Raw genomic sequence first — 21,657 nt, 5'->3', positions numbered from 1 at the left:
TTGCTGTTCCCCCGGGCTTTAGGAAAAATAATTTTGGCGAAAGAGGGCCGGGTAAAATGATCATAAATCGTTTTTTATATTAATTTGACAATTATTTCTTAGTAATTACTTCTTTTATTCGTCGGTTTTTAAATTTTATTACACGAATTTAAAAAATAAATTATTTTTAAAAGGGCGGGAATAATTCGAATTTTTAAAATTAATAAAAAGTTCAAATTTGTCAAAAGTATTCGGATTATTTTGATTTTTTATTTATCCGTGAATTTTCAAATGACTCAAAAAATCTAATAAAATTTATGTGAATTAAAATTTACTATTTAAAATTAAAAAAAAAACCGCGAATAATTCAAAAACGGCTTGCAATGCAGTAATTTTTTAAAACGTTTCAAGTACATTCCATTTTACCCGAAAATGGAAAAAAAAAGTCAATGGCGATTCAATATTAAATTGAATATAATAGCATTTTATTTGCATTAAAATTTATTAATTTTTAAAAAACCCGCGCACTGAATAATCCAAATAAAAATTCCAGGATATTTTCATATAAAATAAAATTGAATAAACAAAAAAACAATAACTTTCATCCACTTTCGATTCATATATTTCCGAGGTAATCCCTCAGTTTTTTTTAGTTATATTTATATTTATACATCCATATATTTATTTTAAAATAAAACCCCGCGGCTAATGAAAATTGCTGTGGTTTTTTTTCTCATGCCATCACATCTCCAGTCTCTTTGTCTACCCGCTTCATACGTACATCGTACATCGCTGAAGGCTTATGTTATTTGTGTTGTCAACAGTTATAATATTTCATAGACAATGTATATATCTCTGCAGCGTACTTGTTAAACCTTCATCCATAATATTTTTTATTTTTCATCCGCGGTCTTTGTCTTCTACTTGTTTACTCCCTCCGCGACTCTCAATGACTCGCGTGGCGTTTAGTTTATTTCACCACTCCGTCCTGGTACTTTAAGAATCCCAGAGAGAAAAAGAGAGAGAAAGAGAGACGAACGAAAATATTCAAAATAAAAAAAAAATATAAATGTAAGTATAAAAATAAAAATAAAAAAGTCTATACTCTCAGGCGTGATTTACCGTCGATGCAAATTAGATGTCGGGTCAAGTCGTCGGCTTAATCAAAACTTTTTTCCTCTCGCTTTCTCTTTATCTCCTTCTTATACTTTTATTTTTTTCCTTGGCAAAATAAACATAAACTATTTTTTTTTAACCCTCATTCTCGTATTCTCATCTTCTTTAACAATGTTTACTGCTTATAAAATTTGAAATATTACTCCAAAAATTACTTTTTTTATTAATTAAATTTTTATATTTATGCTCTTAAAATATTTAAATGCACACCTCAATCGCTCATATACAAAAAATGTTGGAAAATCCAAAAGTGCACACCTCAATCGCTCATTTTATTTTTAATCACTACTTTTATTATATAATATTAATGTATTTTTTTTTATTATGAACTTTTATTCAACTTACAAATTATCAATTTGATTTTTTTTTTCTTATTTTCAGTTTAATATTTTTTTATTAACATTTTTTTTTAAATATCCCACCTTTTGTCTTAGATGTCTTTTTTTTTCAAACATATTGAAACGCTAGTGCTGCCACCAGTAGTTGATAGAGAGAAAAATGAAAAAATAATAACAACAGTAAAAAATAGCAGCTAAATTTTTCACGAATAATCAGTTTTACGTCGTTAATTAGTAACAATTAAACTAAAAGGATTCAGATAGTAATTTTCATAAGGGTTCTTGTAATAAAAAATACAAAGACAATAAAAAAAAAGTTAGGCCGATTAACGGTATCCATCGAGAGTTATCGTGTTTACGAAGTTTCATACGTAACAATTGACAGCACTAGTTTCTTGAGTTAAACTAATTTATTTTAAACGAATAAAATAATAAATCGACTTAATGTTGGGTTCAAATTGTTCCTGAATAAATTCTCTATATGCTAGAATACAATTTTACCTATCTTGGTGGAATAAAAATAGTGCAGAAAGATTTTTATGTGAGTAAAATAGTCGAATAAAAAAAACCGTCCATAAAGCACACCTGCGCTTTCGCGCTTGAGGTGTGCAATATATTAATTTTTATTTATAACTACAATGACTAATTTTGTCGCTGTCTTCATTAAAATGGAGTGTAGCAAAAAAAAAAAAATTTTTTATATCTATGCCTTGAGGTATCCCAATAATTTAAAAAAAAAAAATGAACAAATATTTTCTGCCTAAAAATTAGTAAAATATGGCAGTAAAGTCAAGAAAAATGTTTTCTTCATTACACGTAGAAAAAACAAATGGTAATACTTGCCATCTTAACGAAGTAACTATTCCCGTTCTTACATTTTAATGATTCTCATTCTTTTATGTTAACTTTTCCTATCAGAGATGGTAAGCATTACTATCTCAGAAGTCAAAATTAAAAAATTTTTCAGACATAAGAAATATTTCTATCTAGATGGTAACTATTACTATCGGCAATAGTAATTATTACTATATGAGAAACAAATAGTTAACATAAAAGCATGATAATGATTATCACATACAGATGGTAATCATTCCCTATTACAAGATGGTGATAGTTAGCATTTTTATTTCAGCGTGTAGTAATTATTATCGTACGTATTGAATGAATTATAAACCCTGATTCAGAAATCTCATTTTTGCCAACTTTGAATTGTTTCGGATCGTGTTTGAATTATTTCAAATTAGGTTTTTCAATCGGGGAAAAAAGTCAATGAAGTGGAGAAAATGAACGGAAAAATGATTCTTGTGGAATGCTTTGGAATCCTTTTTTTTTTTAAGTATATGTATTATTAGGCCTCAGTCAATCCCATATTCAGCGAACTTAGTCGAATTCAAATTCAAATTCAATTTTCAATTTTTAAACCAAATCGAATTCACCTCTTTGGTGTCACGGAATAGAGTCGGACCCTGTTGGCCATCTAACAGAAGTTGAAATAAACACATTCAAAAATTGCCATGACCATAGTTAAATTTACAATGGTAACAGTAGGTTGTGATTACGCAGAGAAATTTTTAGTAAAAATTACCAAAAAAGTTTGACACTGAGGACATGTAGTAAATTGGTAAATTTTTCCCATGAACATTGTAAAATGTACTACTTGATAGCATGTAAATGAAGTACAATTTCTACTATCAACATAGTAAAAATTTAGTTACTGGCTACATATCCTTACAGTAACCAAACTTTATAAGTAATTTATACTCAAAAATTATCCGCGTGTATAATCATTGTAAATTTTACTGTGGCCATAGTAATTTTCGCCATTCGTTTATTTAAATTTCTGCAGGGACATTTCTATTTTTACTATTTTTTTCCATCAACTACGAGCAACAGCACTAGCGTAACCGGAGGATGGAAAAAAAGAGCGACATCTAAGACAAAAAGGCGGGATATTTAAAAAAAACAACAAACTAAAAATAAGAAATAAAAAAATCAAATTAATAGTTTAAAAGTTAAATAAAAATTCATAATAAAAAAAAATAAATTAATGTTATATAATTAAAATAAAATGAACGATTGAGCTGTGTACTTATGAATTTTCTACCGTTTTTTTTTATTTTTGTAAAAAATAGATTTTATGTCAACAAAAAAAATTTATTAGTATATGTATTATATATACCTCATAAATCATAAGATCTATATATATAAATATAAAAAATGAGGTAAAGAAAACTTGTCTGGTTGTAGAGGTCATTGAGGATAGAAAACAGGTAGCATTAATATAACCATATAAACATTTTCAGTTTTAAATATCCATCTATATATATATGGTCATATAATAAAGAAAACAAGGAAAAAAATAAAAAAAAGGTATAAATTATAAGAGGGTGCTTAAAAGAATGAGATAGAAATTAATAGGTGTGTAACAACTATAGTGCAATGCAAGTAAAGACTAAGAAGGTAAAATATTAGTTTGGTATGTAAGTGTGTATTTAAAAGAGACTGAGAGATTAAGGCTGAAAGAGAGAGAGAGAGAGAGGAGTTAAAAATGCATTAGAAAGAGTATAATGAGAAGATAGTTAGTACGCATGTATGGTGACTTGAGTGCATAGTAGTAGTGGTGTGCTGCCGGTATATCCGCTATATACTAAGGGATCAAGTAATGCGGACTCAGCCCATATTAGGACTCTGGCACATGTGAGACGTAACCACGATGTTTCCTGACTACGGCTAGTGTATTCTGTATTGTAGGTTGCGTATGTAGTTATCGGTGTTATGTATGTTTGAGAAATATTGGTTTTGTATTGCGATCGGCTTAGCTCTCTCTAATCTTCTTTGAATTCCGTAATTCAATATTTAAGCTTCAATCTATTCGATGTGTTCATTTTGATATCGACGTTATCTATTAATTAATTATTCCTGCTTCAAGTAATTATTTAGGTAGATAAGCATTTTCTATATTATTGTATTTCCAGTGATACTGTGAATTTATTATGTGTATATGTACGAAAAAATAACGATAGTAGGTCGGTTACAGGTGTTTGTACACCTCTATAGGTAAATACTTATGTGGGTTTGATTCCCGGACTAAACCACTATTATTTTTTCTCAGTTCTATTTTATTATAACATCAAATTTACTCGGAAAATTTATTTGTTAATGAAATTATTATTAAATTGTCTTATCACATATGTATGAGTGTTAAGGCGGTCGTTAAAAATTAAATTTTCTCAGGCGCCCGATAAAAAGCTTTTTTTTAGTGAAAAAATACGTGGGGAATTTGATTTTTTCGTTTTAAGTAAAAAGAACACGTGCCTTAGGACGAAAAAGTTTATTTTTCGATACAATCGCGGTTTTTTTTAAATATCTCATGTAATATGCAGATTAAAGGAAAAAATCACAGGAACAATTTTGTAGGAAATCAAATTTCTGACAAAAAAGGTCATTTTAATTTTTTTTATAAAATGTGTATTTATGGAGATATTTTAAAAAAAACTTTTTTTAGATCTAATGAATTGAGCATTTTAAGGATAACGAATGTCAAAAATAACGTTTTTCCTTAAATATAGACAACTTTGTAACACGTAACATATCAATTATTAATGCTTGTTATAGTTTCTATATACTTAGAAAAATGTTATTTTCAAAATTTGTAATCCTGAAAATGCTCAATTGAGAAGATCTAAAAAAGTTTTTTAAAAATATCTTCATAAATACGCATTTTATAAAAAAAATGAACATGACCTTTTTTGTCAAGAATTTAATTTCCTACAAAATTATTCCTATGATTTTTTCCTTTAATCTGCATATTTCATGAGATTTTTAAAGAAAAACACGATTATATCGAAAAATGAACTTTAATCGTCCTAAGGCATGTGTTCTTTTTACTTGAAAAAAAAAAAACCAAATTCCCCACGTATTTTTTCACTAAAAAGAAGCTTTTTATGGGGCGTCTGAGAAAATCTAATTTTTAACGACCACCCTAATATATATTTCTTATATCTTGGTAAAGAAATAAGTAGAATTTAATTAGAGGTAATGAGCTGGTCAAAAATTTGAGATCAGTGTCGTAATTAAGTGGAGTAATTAAAATAAATTTATTTTAAAGCTTCAAATACGACCTTCAAGATGTCTACATTTTTTTTGAAAAACTGAATCAAAAAAAATTTTTCAAGTCTATTTCTGACAAATAATAAAAAAATTTTTTTTTGTTTCTCGATACGATAATTTGAACCCAAGTGACATTTAATAGTTCAGTCACTATTTTTCATACCATTCACTTGCTCCATTTTCTTAAAAAAAAAAAAAACAATTCTATTTATACTTAAAATAAAAATATTTATGTAAAGCAATTAGTCAAGATTAATATAATCTATATAATTATTTATATTTACAATAAAGATAAACATTATAGTGCATATGTGTAAACTAATTTATATCCGTGAATTTATTGGAAACAATATACCGTTAGTTGTTGAATTTAAAAAAACTTTAAATAGATAAAATGTTTATCTTTATACTCGTAGTTACAAATATATAATAATAAATTATTGCGTAATGTATAATATTGGAAACACCTGTACGTGATTCACAAGTTATAAGTATGAATATACATACATATTTGTATATATATATATATATGGAGATCAACATTCTTGTTGACTATGATTATGATTGTCGACCCTATTATACACGTATAACATATAACAACGGGTAAATTCACTCGTGCAGACTAATGTTATGGATGGTTATGTGTAGCACCTGAAAAACGTGCACGCGTTCCCATGCGCCTCGTGTGTAGTGTGTCTGTTATTCTTCTACAAACATGTTTATTTTTCCCATACTCTTTTTCTGTACTGCTGCTGTTTCTTGCTCCAGGTAGCACACAACTTTAAAACTTTATAACTCGACATTTGACTTTGTTTTTCTTTCCTTTTACTTTTTAATATTTATTTAATTCCCTTTTTTCAAGTCATCCTGCTTGGAAATTAAACTGCTTTAATTATGTTCCAACAATGACATTTTGAATATTTTATATTTAAACAAAAATCTCTTTTTTTTTATTTGAATATATAAACAGTTTCAATGGTCTCTGATTTTTTCTTTTATTACAGGGAATTCTTAAAATTATTTATTTATTCTGTCAGTAAAAGTTACAGTGGTTTTGAATTTTTAAAATTCATAGCTGGTTAATTGATAAAGATGATGAATTATTTGTTTTATTTTAAGAATTAAAATTTTGGTTAAGATTTAACCCCCTGCTGATTCATTTTGGATTACTCAGTCTCGAGATATCGGATTTTGAAACTGATTATTTTTAATGCACACCATGGTGTGCTCAATTTTAAAACTCACATATCTCCGCAGCAAAGCAAAATAACTAAAAACCTCGTAATTATATCCTTTAGAAAATTTAATTTCCTACAACTTTTTATTGATTAAAAATTTTCTTAAATCCATTATTTTTTAAGTTAAAGTTCTTTTAATCATAAACTAATTTGTGATCAAGATTATTTAAATTTATACCTTTTCAATTAATAAAAAAAAATATTTGTAATTTTAAGACTTTTGACAACAATTCAGTCCTCAATAATCTATTTTTCATTACTCGTTCTCAATATATCGAATTATGAAGTCGACAACTTTTAAATGCACACCAGGGTGTGTCCAATTTTAAAACTCATCTATCTCTGTGGCGAATCAAGATAACTAAAAACCTCGTAACTATTTTTTTTAGAAAATTTAATTTCCTACAATTTTTTATTGGTTAAAAATTTTCCTAAATCCATTATTTTTCAAGTTACAGCCCTTTTAATGGTAAACTGAATTGTGATCAAGATTTTTTAAATTTATACTTTTTCAATGAATAAAAAAAAAATGATTTTTAATTTAGTTTCCAGAATAGAACTTTTGACTACAATTCAGTCATCAGTGATCTATTTTTCAATACTCGTTCTCAATATATCGAATTATGAAGTCGACAACTTTTAAATGCACACCAGGGTGTGCACAATTTAAAAACTCATCTATCTCTGTGGCAAATCAAGATAACTAACTATTTAAAAATGATTTTCTTTAGGAAATTTAATTTCCTACAATTTTTTATTGATTGAAAATTTTCCTAAATTCATTATTTTTCAAGTTACGGCTCCTCAAATCCAAAACTTGATTGTGACCATTTCTTTCATCCATAAAAATTATTTACTCGTAAAATTAATTGAAATGAAAAATAGATCATGATTCTAGTTCAAAGATTAGATCTCTGGCTACAATGTGAGCCTTCAAATGATCTACTTTACAGGACAATCTTCAGAGATATCGATAGTAGAAGTAAAAAATCGAAATTCATCTTCGAAAAAAAGTAATTAAATAATAAAAAAGCAATTTACAAATTTATAAATATCAAAGAGACTTATTTGTAATATAACTCAGTCTGAAATGGATTCAAACATATTATAATAGTTGAAAAAAAAAGAATAATAATAATTCTCATAATGGGATCATGTTTTACGACACCTCGTTATATGAGAGTATAAAGATTTACGTCGCGTAGATATGAGTATCCTCTATATAATACTCGACTCGACTCGACTCGACAAAGTGAATGGTCTTAGTCCGCAAGTATATAGTACAGAGTACACTGGATATTCTCTTGTATGTGAATGTGGTACTCGCGGTCTGTTACAACGGCTAATACAACTATCTCTATCCTTTATTTCCTCTATCCTTCTTGCTCTGTACCCTTAGTTTACTCTTATCTCTCTCATCCCCACAACTATACAGTTTATTTTCTTTTAATCTTTCTCTTTTACTCCTAACTGCGGTCTTACCGTCTTCAGTAACAGTGTAAGCCTCTAGGCTATACAGAAAGACTAACTGAGAATGGAGCATCAAAGACCTCAAGATGTCCTATACAAAATATCTAGTCTAGTCTGCTGCGATCACTATAAAATATAAAGCTAGTCATTGAAATTATTTTTAATTATTTCACCATTATTACATTCCGTATTTAAAAACTTTTTTTTACGCTTAAATAGAGTGGACAGATACGAAGAATTTCTATTGTATAGGCAATATTTTTTTTTTTATCAAAAAGTCGTTTGAAATGATGACAAAATTTTGTTTTTCTAAAGAAAACTCGCATGAAAATATCATATATGGTAAATATATGTTAAAAAATATATGTTACAGATATAAATATATATGTGACAATACATGAAATCTTACATAGAACTATATATAGATTTTGGCCGATTTTATTATATTTCTATATATGTTTTCTCTTATATGATTTCATATATTTCCGTATAACTTCAATATATTATTTATATATTTGAAAACTTATAATTTTAATATATTCAAAAATAAATGTTATTTATATATGGAGACAAATAAGAATACATATATAATTCATCATTATATGGCACGATATATGTACCATGTATTTAACTTTATAAATTTTTGTATATTTTTCGATATATAGAAGCATATAAGTCTCCCCATATATGTAAGAATAAATAAAATCTATTCTTCTCTGTCTTCCTCTCTCTGTTATAAGATTCAAACTTTGTGTTCAGAATATATATATATATATGTGCTGCTTTACAAATTTACATATATAATTATCAATATATGTAATACATATATGTGCTAACTTATAAGTTTACATATATGATTATAAATATATATAGTACATGTATTAACTTATAAACTTACGTATATAATTAATTATATTAAAACTTACTATATTATATATAAGAAAATATACATAGTTTTTGGCCACTTATATGGTCCCATATTGGTTATATATATTTTTCCATATATATTGATCATATATGATATTTTCATACGGAAATGTTACTCCATAAAAAAGAAATGATTTTTGGAAAATTTTACCTCAAAATAAGAATTTCGAATGCTTGAGAAATTCCAAAATTTTTGAGCGACTTCCAAAAATTTATATTATGAGATGAAATTTCCAAATCATTTATTTCCCATGCAGTAAAATTTCAAAATTTGCCGTAGGAAAATAATTTGAAAAAAAAAGTGAATGATTTTTTTATTTTTAAAAATTTATGAGCGAATTTCATTCTTCAGTTTTTGAACTCAAATTGGGTAAGAATTTTTTTTTTTCACTATTAACTTTTTGAAAGGTGAGAAAAAAAGGCCAAATTTTGTGAGCGACCCTTATATGTTTAAAATTTACAAAAGGACAGTAGACAGCAGAGCCGCCAAACGACGGCGTCCTAAAGGTGGATACGCTCTAGATAATCGATTGTATTATTTGAGTAACGTCAATACATGACCGTTACAAATGATTAATAGTAAACAATTCATCAATTTGCAATTTTAAAATGATCTGCCGGTACATGGAGAGAATACACATTTAAACTCTCACTTATAATATACAGATCGTATAAAGTTATAACGGTAATGTTGACGTCGTACATCTGATATCTATCAGGATTCCGTCGTGATGCCCTCGGGGACTTCTACTTAACTTTTGCACACCTCAGATCACTCGCCGGTTTTGGTTAAATATTTTGTTGCTTGAGCTCAAGAGTTTTAATTACTGTAAATATGTACTGTACATATATGTACTGTATAAAATTAGCGGAGTGAATGCGTACAGGATGATTGTATATTTATTTAAACCTCTCGGAGTAAAATTTACTTCTATAAAGTGTTCATTTTAATATTAAAATTCAAAATTGGACCCGCATGAAAATACCATATATGATAAATATATATGGAAAAATATATAATCAATATGGGACTATATAAGTGGCCAAAAACGATATATATTTTCTTATATATAATATAGAAAGTTTTAATATAATTAATTATAAACGTAAGTTTATAAGTTAATACATGTATGATATATATTTCTAATCATATATGTAAACTTATAAGTTAGCACATATATGTATTACATATATTGATAATTATATATGTAAATTTGTAAGCTAGCACACATATATATATATATATATTCTGAACACAATCTTTGAATCTTATAACAGAGAGAGAAAGACAGAAACGAATAGATTTTATTTATTCTTACATATATGGGGAGACTTATATGGTTCTATATATCTAAAAATATACAAAAATTTATAAAGTTAAATACATGGTACATATATCGTGCCATATAATGATGAATTATATATGTATTCTTATTTGTCTCCATATATAAATAACATTTATTTTTGAATATATTAAAATTCTAAGTTTTCAAATATATAAATAATATATTGAAGTTATACGGAAATATATGAAATAATATAAGAGAAAACATATATAGAAATATAATAAAATCGGCTAAAATCTATATATAGTTCTATATAAGATTTCATGTATTGTCACATATATATTTATATCTGTAACGTATATTTTGTTTACCATATATGATATTTTCATGCGGGGAGTGAATGCAGATTCAAATAAAATCCAGATCACTCAGGTAAAAAACAAACTCTCTATTTACTCCGTATGCAGAGTAATTTTTTTAAAAACTCCGGAATTCCAAGTGAAAAATCCGGATTCACTACCAATTTTTTACAGTGCAAAGGTCCCGAGTCAAAATTGCTGCATATACTTTTTGATTTTCCAAACTTCAAAACTTCACAATCGTCAAAATTCGATAGCAATTAAATATAAGACATTTTTTTAAACTTTCCAAGTGATTTTTTGGTGCAGAAATTTTTTATTGATTTATTAAAATTTAAAATCATAAACTCTGGCCTCTTTTGAAGACCAAAGCTTGCACGGTGACTCCTTTAACCTCAAGGCTCGCGAGCGAAACAAGAAACATTCACGTGGATGATGATCTGTAATGCACATAATTTTTTTTTATCTTTTATTCCCAGTTGCCGTAGGCCGAGTAAATTCTCCGGAAAGGGCCACGAAATTTCACGGATAACGGTCATCACTTTTATACCTTTTTTATCATTATTATTATTATTTTTGATTTATTTTCATTTTTACGGCCCTCGTATCTCTCAATTCCGAGTTCGTTAGAGTTCACAGCAAACTTTTTCAATATAATAGCCGAATTTAATAGTCAAACTCCCGCGTTATTCCATTAGTTCATTATCCATTACACTTAATATTTAAAAAAAATAAAAAAATTCAAATGGGTGACAAAGTTATCGATGAAGATAAAAATAAACGATTAAATACCTCGTAATAGTTTTTTAATTTGATGTCTCTATAGCTTTAATTTTCATTAGTCATCTTTGAATTCTACCACTTCTGCTTCTTCTGGTTTTAATTTAATTTTTTTTTTTATTTTTTTATTAGTATGGTCCTGATTCAACTTTATCTTTATTTTTACTCTTTTAAATTTTATTCTGTAGAGGAGTCCAAGAGAGTCGTACCAAAAATAGATATCGACGACAGAGAGCTTGTTAAACCGAGTTGCCGAGTGGAGAAGGTATAAACATTTCACGTAGACGTTATATATAAAATATAGTGCAAGAAATATATGAACAAGTATATATGATAATATTTTCTGCAGAGATATTAATATTTATATATTGAGGACTCTATTAAAATATGAATTTTAATATTTATTTAAATAAATAAATAAATAATTAAATTGTCTATTAATTTTTTGAAAGAAATTTTGATTGACTATGGGGTAAAGTGGGGTTGGGGGGAATTTTTCACATGTGATTAATTTTAATAATAATAATATATATTGTTATTATTGAAGATGGGGAATTATTTTTGGCACTGCAGGGGTTTTTGAGTCAGGCGATGAGGCGGGAGAATAAAGGCAGAAACAACGACCTTTTCGCTGGTTCGAACATAAATCAAATGATCATCAATATGCAAGGCAGCGTGCCAGTTGTGTACTGTATATATAAAAAGAAATGGACGTTGTCGACATACCGAGACCGCGACCCTGACATTGACCGTATACTGAATATGACCAGTGTGTTGGAGAAGTATCTGGAGATACCTATATACCAGTATACCTTCACTTCATGTTGCTTCTGTGAAGAGATGTATATGTTCATGTATATACTATATAGATACTTTTAAAAGTGCAGAAGAAAAATAAGAAGAGAGTGGATGTTAACAAGAGCATAACAAAAATAAAATTCAACGACTTCTTTGAAAAATATTAGTATATGTATACATATGTTGCCGTGTGGGAAAACTGGTGCAAGAATTTTCAGCTGAGTGAAATTCGAAATTTTAAACTTTGGCGAAATTTTTATAAATGAAAAGTAAAGCAACGAATGAATTTGAATTTTATTTTAACATGCTTCAATATTGAATTTTTTATTCGGTACATTGTAAAGAACTTCACTTTGAAAATATTTTGAATCTCTATATATAAAGTTAGACAAACAGAAAAAAAATTGTAGTACAACAGTAGTTGTAGTTGAGGTTACTACAAGTTGGAGTAAAAAAATGCCAACTTCAACTTTCAATAACCTCAACCACACATATAGTAACGCCAACTACAATCATCAATGTTTACTACAATATTTAATTATCAGTTCTATTTATGTAGTATCTTTTACCAGATATTGGAGTACCCGCTACTACAATGTTTTACTACAACTAGACACAACATGCTCGCCTTCATTCTTTCAAAAATCCCGCCACTATCTCAGTCCACCCATCGACAACCGAATAAAATAGTCACAGAAGTGACGTAAAACGATACGGCATCCAGTCATCAACTTTTTAAAAGAGAATATTGTAGGGGTGTGCGAATCTTGTTCGAATCGAATAGTTAGATTCGATTCGATATTCGAGTCGAATATCGAATAGTTCGAAATTTTTCCGAGTCTTCGGTAATTAATATTATTGCACCTAAGAAATTTAGTATTTATGGTTTTATTAAATTGAAAAACTATTATGTTATTATATTTGTACCTGAAAATAGTCCATATGATCATAAATTCAATGAACGTGAGATTTATAAAAGTTCGAACATTTCGAATCTTCGAGGCGAATCTCGAGTCGAATTGTTCGATTCGATTCACCTCGAATAATTCGAAGTTTCGAGTATTCGCACACCCCTACAATATTGTGGTTGGAAGAACAACAATTTTTTTTTCCGTGCACTTACAAAAATGTGCAAAAAATGATGTCTTGCGAGTCCGAAGTTTGCCGAAGAAATTTCGCTCAGGCGGTGGTAGTAAATTGCGAAATTGGTACTTCAAATGTTACTTTTTGTCAATTACTTTATTTCGGAGATTCTGAATGTAAAAATAAGAAAAAAGAAGCAGAAAAATTGCATACTTTATTGAATCATTTTCTGACATTTGAAACAGTAAAAATGGTGACTATTCACTATTTACTAGCAAAAAGTATGTCTCTAATTCAATAAGTGGTATGCAATTCAATGATTTTTTACTGCAAAATAGTGATTTTCATTAATTCGTTTTTAGAGAGCAGTAATAAGCGATCCCACTGCAAAAATGGTTCCGAGTATGCCATGGATTCAATCAGTGAAATACTTGGGACTATTTCTGCAGTGATTAAATTTACTGATTAGAGTATTTTTCACTTATTTGTTTTGAGAAAGCATTAAAAAGTCCTAAAGTAATGTCAGATATCTGGAAATCACTGAAAAAAATTTCGTTCACGTGGTTGTTGCCAGAAACAAAATTGGCAACATGGCCATCTCTACTTACAGTTACACTATTCCAGATTCTCTGAATGCGAAATTAATAGAATAGATACAAAAAAAATGTATACTTCATGAAATCGTGTCGGAGGATTGTTTTTTGAAAGTATGAGTATCTCTGAGGGAAATATTGCTGACGTAGTCATTGTAAAAAGTAAAATTGGCAGTTTTGGACCGTTTCCACTTTATGATTTCACAATTTTTAAGTCTTTGAACGCGGTATCAATAAAATACCGTAGCATTATATTACGAATTAACGTAAAAAATGACAGTTGCGGTATTCTATAGGATTCCGTTCTACAAAAATCTGAAGCTAATAAAAGAAGAATCAGGTCGATTCATTCAGTCTTTCACAAGATATCCACTTCACACACATGCACTCATACAAACACTGAACGGCATCAATGAATTTTTTTTTCCACAATCTGTGTGGACGATTCGAAATTACGTCAGTTCCGTTTGTTCGAATATCCTCAATATCATTGTGTGCAGTACAATCTACGTATAATTACTCGATATCCTGTTTTTTTCTGCGATTAAAATTGAAAATTTATCGAGGAAAAGTTTCCACATCGAAGTGGTACGAATTTAAAATAATTATTTGTTGAAAGATGAAAAAAAAACTTATGAAAAATAAAATTTATTAAAGATGATTAGAGTTTAAATGATCAGTTACGCCTGAGATACTTGAGAATTGATAGCAATCTTTGAAAATATAATTTTTATATAAGATAGGATACAGTGAATCATATAAATACATATCAAGACAGCCTGAGCTACTAGTAACTGGGTAGTAGTTACTAATAAAAGGAGAGTAAGTGGTATTTTATTTAAAATATGTGTAAGAGAAATAGGCGGTGGTGGTGGATGTGCATCAGTACATCATCTGCGAAACTGCTTATAGTTAATACGTAAGTGTATGTAGTACTGCCGCGATAAAGAAAACGCGCAAGAGAGTGAGGAAATTGATGAAGAGAGAACGAGTCGAGAGTGAGAGTGGACTAAGGCACGCACGTACGCACACGCACGCACGCACACAAACTACGTGCATTTATCGAGTTAGTTTTTTGTGTCAGCCAGTTATTAGATTATGATTAAATGGTTTGAAAGACTCAGATGCTGGGTTGGGGTGAGGTTGAAACTAAGGCTGAGGATGAGGATGAGGATGAAACTGAAGAGAAGATTGGAAGAAGAACGAAGATGGCCAGAAGATGCTGAAAGATTCTTTAGTTCTTTCTTTGGTTTTTTTTTTTTATTCGTTACTCTCAATCTTTTTTAACCTCTTCTATGTACACACTTATTTAACACTCACAATGATCATATAAAAAATTGATTCTAAAGCAAATATACTATAGTATATAATTTTAGTTTTTTTTTTTTAAATCAAGTCCGAAATACTGAAGTACTTTTTTAGTAGATTTCATAGAAATCTATATTTTGCATTTGTCCTCATGGTGGAATTTTCAAAGAATTTTGCCATAATCTATCATAACTCATCGAGTAGGTTCCAAAAATACCATTGGTTCAAAAGTTTATATATGTATGTAATATAACGCGCCTTGTTGCGACGATAGCGTCACAATTTTTAACGGATCTTAATGAAACTTGGCACACTTATTCTATTAAGGATTATCACGGTTAAGTTCGAAGATGAGCATAATCGGTCAACTAGTTTAGAAACGATGGACATTTGAAATTCAAAAAATAACGAAAAATCCTACTTTTTCGGCTTTTTTCGTAAATAACTTTTTAACGGGTATATCTATCCTTATTATGTAAAGAGAACTTGATAGCCGATAGAAAAAGCTATCTTTCCCTTTTTTTATTTTTTGTTTTACGAAAATTGTTCCACTTTTAATAAGGGTTCAAAGTCACATAATTGACTCATGTGTTATGGTGATAATGCCATTGTTCATATCTTTGAAAATTTTTGATGGGTGATTATTAAATTATATATATATATATATATATATATATATATATATATATATATATATATAGAAATCTACTTCCATTTCGGATGCCAAATGGCTTTTTTTTTATATGAAGAGGGGTCTGAATTTTGCGTTTAGAGGTTTTGTTTGAGAAATACTTGGACAAAAATTACTATAGACCCTCGTTAAATAAAATGGAAGACTCACATACTGACAAAAAAAAAAAATTTCATTACTTTAGAATTATTATTTTATATTTTATGAGAATTTAAAGACTTCAGTTAAAATTAAAAACTTTTTTTTACGGGAAGTTTCCTGCCCTATTTTGCTCGTAAACTGATAATAAGAAAAACTTCCGGGTTGCCTTAAAAAAATTTATACTGTAGACAATATCTACTTCATTAAACTTCTCATACTATTTTTCAAGAGTTTGAAAATTAAAACTGACGGAAATTAATAATTGTCGTAATATTCATATTTTTGTTGGACGCAACATTAAATAACTAAAAGATTTTGCTAACAAAAATTGGAATTTTTTAAGACGTAATTTTTTTTCCGTAATAATTTATTTCATATGAATTATTTTAGTGCCTCGGGTAATAAAAATAAGTCATTTAAAAAATTTAATGACTGCCGTAAACATAAAATAATGGCTGAGTAATTTTGAATAGAAATGAAAAAAAAATTCTTAAGGAAAATTTTTCTAAGCATTTTTCTGTAGCGCACTTGAAAATTTTTATAATCTTTTACTTATTTTTTTTTTAAACATATATACATATATAAGTATACTTATATATGAAAAACGGGTAAAATAGACACTACGTTAAATTTTTTCTAATTACTACCGGTCTAATTTTTTAATTGACAAAAAAGTATGTCTCTAGGTCACAATAAAAAAATAATAAGGGGATTAATTTATTAATATTGAAGATGATTATAATAATGACACGATATTAAAAATTTTTTTTCAATTTAAAATATTATTTCGTCTATAATCACGATGAATTAAAAGTTGATAATGAAGAGCGATAATATTTATACACATGAGAAAATTTAAAAGTTATCTCAAGGCCGGCATCTCTCATCTACTGGTCTTTACTCTTTGACAAAACAAAAAAAAAAAAACTAAAAAAATGTTTAAAGTTACGGATAAAAATAAAAAAAAAAAGTAAAAAATGATAATCAACGAAAGTGGCCTTATTACCGACCTCGTCTCGTTATTACCTACAGGCAGCTTATTTACTCTTGAAGCAATTAGTTTGGCCGTGCTGAAAATATATATAAGTAGTAGTAGTAGAAGAAGAATATATACCCCGGACGTGTCTTTACTTGCAGTAGATGTTTTTTAATCGTTTTATCTCAACTTCCAGCAGAAGAGCTGACTGGTGCAGTCACGGTGGCATCCGAGGGAACGCCCGGCATGAACGCGAATGAAGGATCGCCTGAGAATTTTCTACGATCAACTATCGGCTATCGAAGCCGCTTCATTTTAAATCATATAGACATTTTTTTAATTATTATTATATCGGTTTAATTGATTCTCTTAATTTATAATAATTGTTATTAGTTTTTTTATTCATCTATTTAGATGTTAATTATTTATGCTAATTTATGTACTTTCTTGTAAATAACTTTGAAGCTGGTTAACTTTTTTTTTAATTCTGCTGTGGTATAAAATTTCAATTTTTTGTCATGATAAAAAAAAGGCTTACAAGAAAAAATAAAAAAAAATTATTTCAAACGTAATGTATGGAGTTTTTAATTTTTTTATCAATTAGTATTCGAAAAAAAGTTTTTTTGGAATACTAATTGATGAAAATTAATATTTTTATACCAAAGTTTTTTTTCTTTATTTCTTACGTTGACTTCTTTCCGTTTTATAAAATTTCAAAATCAGACGGACGTAATGTTATCCAAAATATTATTGAAAAAAAGAAATTCTCAAAATTCACATTTTATTTCAAAGCCGAAATTACCAACTTTCAAATTTCTCAATCTATCCACCGAAAAAAAATTTTTCGAAATTTCTATTCCAAAACTGAAATTTCAAAAATTATCATTTATTTGTTAACTCAATACAAAAAAAAATTTGGCGCCAACATGAGCAAAATCATTTGAAAATCCACACGTTTATGAAAAAAATTTTTGTTCAAAATTAATATTTTGATATCAAAGTTTTTTTTCTTTATTTTTTACATTGACTTCTTTCTGTTCCATAGAATTTCAAAATGAGATGGATAAAATTTTATCAAAAATGTCTTGAAAAAAAATTCGGAAAATTCAAATTCTATTTCAAAATTTAAATTACTCACACGAAAAAATATATATGGGACATATATGTTATTTACATATTTTTTTGTGCGGATACCGACTTTCAAATTTTTCATAACCCATCCACCAAAAAAAATTTTTCAAAATTTCTATTCCAAAACTGAAATTTAAAAAATTATCAATTATTTGTTCACTCAATACAAAAAAAAAGGCGCCAGAATGATCAAAAAAATTTGAAAATCCACACGTTCATGAAAAAAATTTTATTTCCATCACCGTACGCTTATTTGAACTGAAGTTCCCGAGAATTAAAATTTCGCCCGAATACTTTTGAATTGTCCGTCAAATAAAATTAATAAAAAAGTGCTCATACCAATTGACATCATAATAAAACCGTGAAAATAACCGTGAAAAAATCCATTTAAATAATTAAAATAAATCCAAATCCGTAACGTATCCGACATATCAACAGCTCGAAATTAATCCATCCTTTCCCTCCATCTCCATTTCAATTCTCCATCTCGATCTCCATCTTCATCTTCATATTAATATTAAAGTATAATCTAACAGCGATAAAGATCAGTAGCAAAAAATAAAATAAGTAGAACTATAGCGAGACATCAGTCGAATTATTCGGCGTTAATCGGATTAAATTATTACAGCCAGCATAATATTATTCTTCAAGACTTAACTGCATGAGTAGATCCTGTATCTGAATCTTAGTCTTTAAACTGGCGAAAACTCTCAACTCTACTCCTTTTTATCCCTCATCGTTAATATTAACTCTTCTTCTATGCTCTATATATTTAAATAAAGGTGTCTTTTCTCTCGCAATAAGTACTCTTTGTACAAAACTTTACACCCTATATATAAAAGTTAAGCCAGGGAGTTACTGCACCTGCTTGTCATCGGCTTGAATTGCCAAAACTTTTTTTTATTCTCTACATGCACTAGCTTTGCTAGGAACTTAAGTTATACTTTTCTTATGTAAAGAAACCATTTAAAAATATATAAGAAAAAAGAAGGACCGCATTTACTATTCGATACTTTACTGGGTCAATTTTTTCGGTATCTGTTTTTTTTTTAAATTGAATGCGAATGAGAAATCTCGTGGTACGTAGACGGAGATTTAACGGAGGAATAAAATATTTAAGGTGTACAACAGGCAGCCGAATCGTGACAAGCTCAATCAACTTGTCTGCAAACCGTTTACTTGTAGAGTAAAATATATTTTTTTATTTATTGTCTGGGGTAAAAAAAGTTGTAATTTAAAAATCAATCTTACATATTAATCCTGATGCCCACGACAGCCAGATTAGCTGGCGGATAATTCACGGGTTGGACCGGAGACTGGTGACGAAGAGAGACAAGTATCCTGTTTACGCGGCATTAAATATCCTAGTTGACTGATGAACGAATTAATTGAATCTCGCGGCAAGCCGGATAAATAATCGCAATCAGTGGGATATAATCTGCGTGGCTGGACGGCTGCTGTATTTTACATATTTTATATATATTGCTGTTTATATTTATCAATATACATATATAGTTAATTTGTTTAATATACAAGGAGATTTTAATCCTAACTTTAAATTACGCGCTGATGTATTTTTAATTTTATTTATTCATAAAATATATTTTTTTTTTTTTTTTAATTTAAATTACTTTTTTTTTATTGAATAAGAAATAAATTAGGATTTTAAAAAAACGCGGGGTAAAATAGACAAACTCAAAATTTTAACAAAAAAATTTTTAAATTAAAAACCAAATTTTTTTTAGAAATTTGAGTGAAATTTTTGAGAAAAATTCAAAATTATTTTTTTATTTACTTTTTTTGGATTTTGCAAATGAGACTTTTTTTTTAGGCAGCCCATCTTACCCTCATTTAAAACTTGAATTTTATTTATTGTTAGATAATAAATCATTTTTCGATGAAGTATTTAAAATTTTTTATCCGACAGTTGACTTTCTCTTTGAATTTTCTCTGTATTCAAAAAAAAAATTTTAAAGAACATATATTATTAATATGACATAAATTAAGATTATTAAAGTCAATCGATCAATCATAAAAAACTAACGAGTATACATTAAAAACGACCTACATCAACTGTACCACTGACGACATGAGATGGGTCTTAAAAATAAAGTGATCCATACCGTAAAACTTAATCTGGTACAAAAATTTTGTGAGTGGGATTTGTTTTTTTGAGTATATCTTAAATTCTGGTGCCGATACCCGTCGGCGGCGATAGATTCGCTCCGATAACTGATAAGTATGTGTAATGATATTTAAGACATCCTCGTGGCAATAAATTTAGCTGCATTCCAAATGAACTTTTTGGCCACGAAGGAGCTGAAGAAGAGGCCAGAGAGATACAATCATCAAGAGAATCTCAGCTTTTGGATCTTTCAGCGTACGCACACACGCACTTACACATATTTATACACACACGCGTACAGACATACACGTGAACCCTGTGCGTATTGGACAGTCTGTTTTTAACGTCAGCCACAATGTCCAGCAAGTCTGTAGCCAAAATGGAGAAGACAGAGAAGATATACATTTGAGATCTGAAATGTACGATCTCTTACAACCAACTACCATTCCAGTCGCCACGGTAATGAGTTTATAAAACAAGTTCCGAATCCATTATTCACCTGAGAAGGTAGAGAAGAGAAGAGTGGGCCCGGTGGCATACGGGGATCGGCATTAAAATACACGGGATTCATTCGTCCCACCAGTTTATTCAAGTAGGACTTCTCATCTGTTGTAGGGAAAGACCCAAAAAGAGTTAACATTTAAAATAAGAAGCAAAAAATCCATTGCCAGAGAAAAAAGGTATTTTTCAGCAATTAAGGAACTTGTCCCTTGGAGGTTCGGTATTGAGGAAGACCAGCATCAACTTTGTTCCCTGGACAGGCGAGAACATGGCGCTAAAACGCTTTTTATTGCTTGTCACTGAAAACACCGAGAACCGAACGGGCACAGAAAGTCCCCTGGTCCAGGAGCCCTGGATCGAGAAGAGCTACAGCGAGGCTGGTTTACACACCAGAATTTGTTGGAGCCCGAAAAATATTTAAACAACGTTAATTTTAATTAGCAATATAAAGGTTAATTAAGCAATTATTTGCGTTCACTGATGAGTTAATTATGATTTATCTGATTGGACCGAAACTGTCGATTCGCCGTGCGGAATTGTAACGATCTGACCTAGATTTCGCCCGAAGAAACCGAATTCTGCTTTGTGACCGAAATATACAGTCGGTGAGTGAGCATTTCGAGGCATACGTGGATGTAGGATACGAA

The 21,657-nt window shown here is 28.9% G+C and overlaps 1 protein-coding gene and 1 long non-coding RNA gene across 3 annotated transcripts in view; one reads left to right on the top strand and one right to left on the bottom strand.

The window, feature by feature from the left end:
* Nucleotides 1–21,657, bottom strand: part of LOC130677814 (lysine-specific histone demethylase 1A) — a 255,640-nt gene that overhangs the window by 37,369 nt on the left and 196,614 nt on the right. The gene's annotated exons all lie outside the window — the stretch shown is intronic.
* Nucleotides 1–21,657, top strand: part of LOC130677821 (uncharacterized) — a 108,262-nt gene that overhangs the window by 78,347 nt on the left and 8,258 nt on the right. The window contains exon 3 of one of the 2 annotated variants that reach the window (XR_008991710.1): nt 17,450–17,740. The exons of the other annotated variant lie outside the window; for it this stretch is intronic. This is a non-coding gene — a long non-coding RNA (uncharacterized LOC130677821). Of the gene's footprint in view, nt 1–17,449; nt 17,741–21,657 lie in introns of those variants that run through there. 2 annotated transcript variants of the gene reach the window in all.

Source organism: Microplitis mediator, chromosome 11 (genome assembly GCF_029852145.1).
Source record: "Microplitis mediator isolate UGA2020A chromosome 11, iyMicMedi2.1, whole genome shotgun sequence".
Classification (NCBI taxonomy): Eukaryota; Metazoa; Arthropoda; class Insecta; order Hymenoptera; family Braconidae; genus Microplitis; species Microplitis mediator.
Note: the sequence above shows the minus strand (reverse complement) of the source record. Positions and strands in the feature narration are given on the sequence as shown.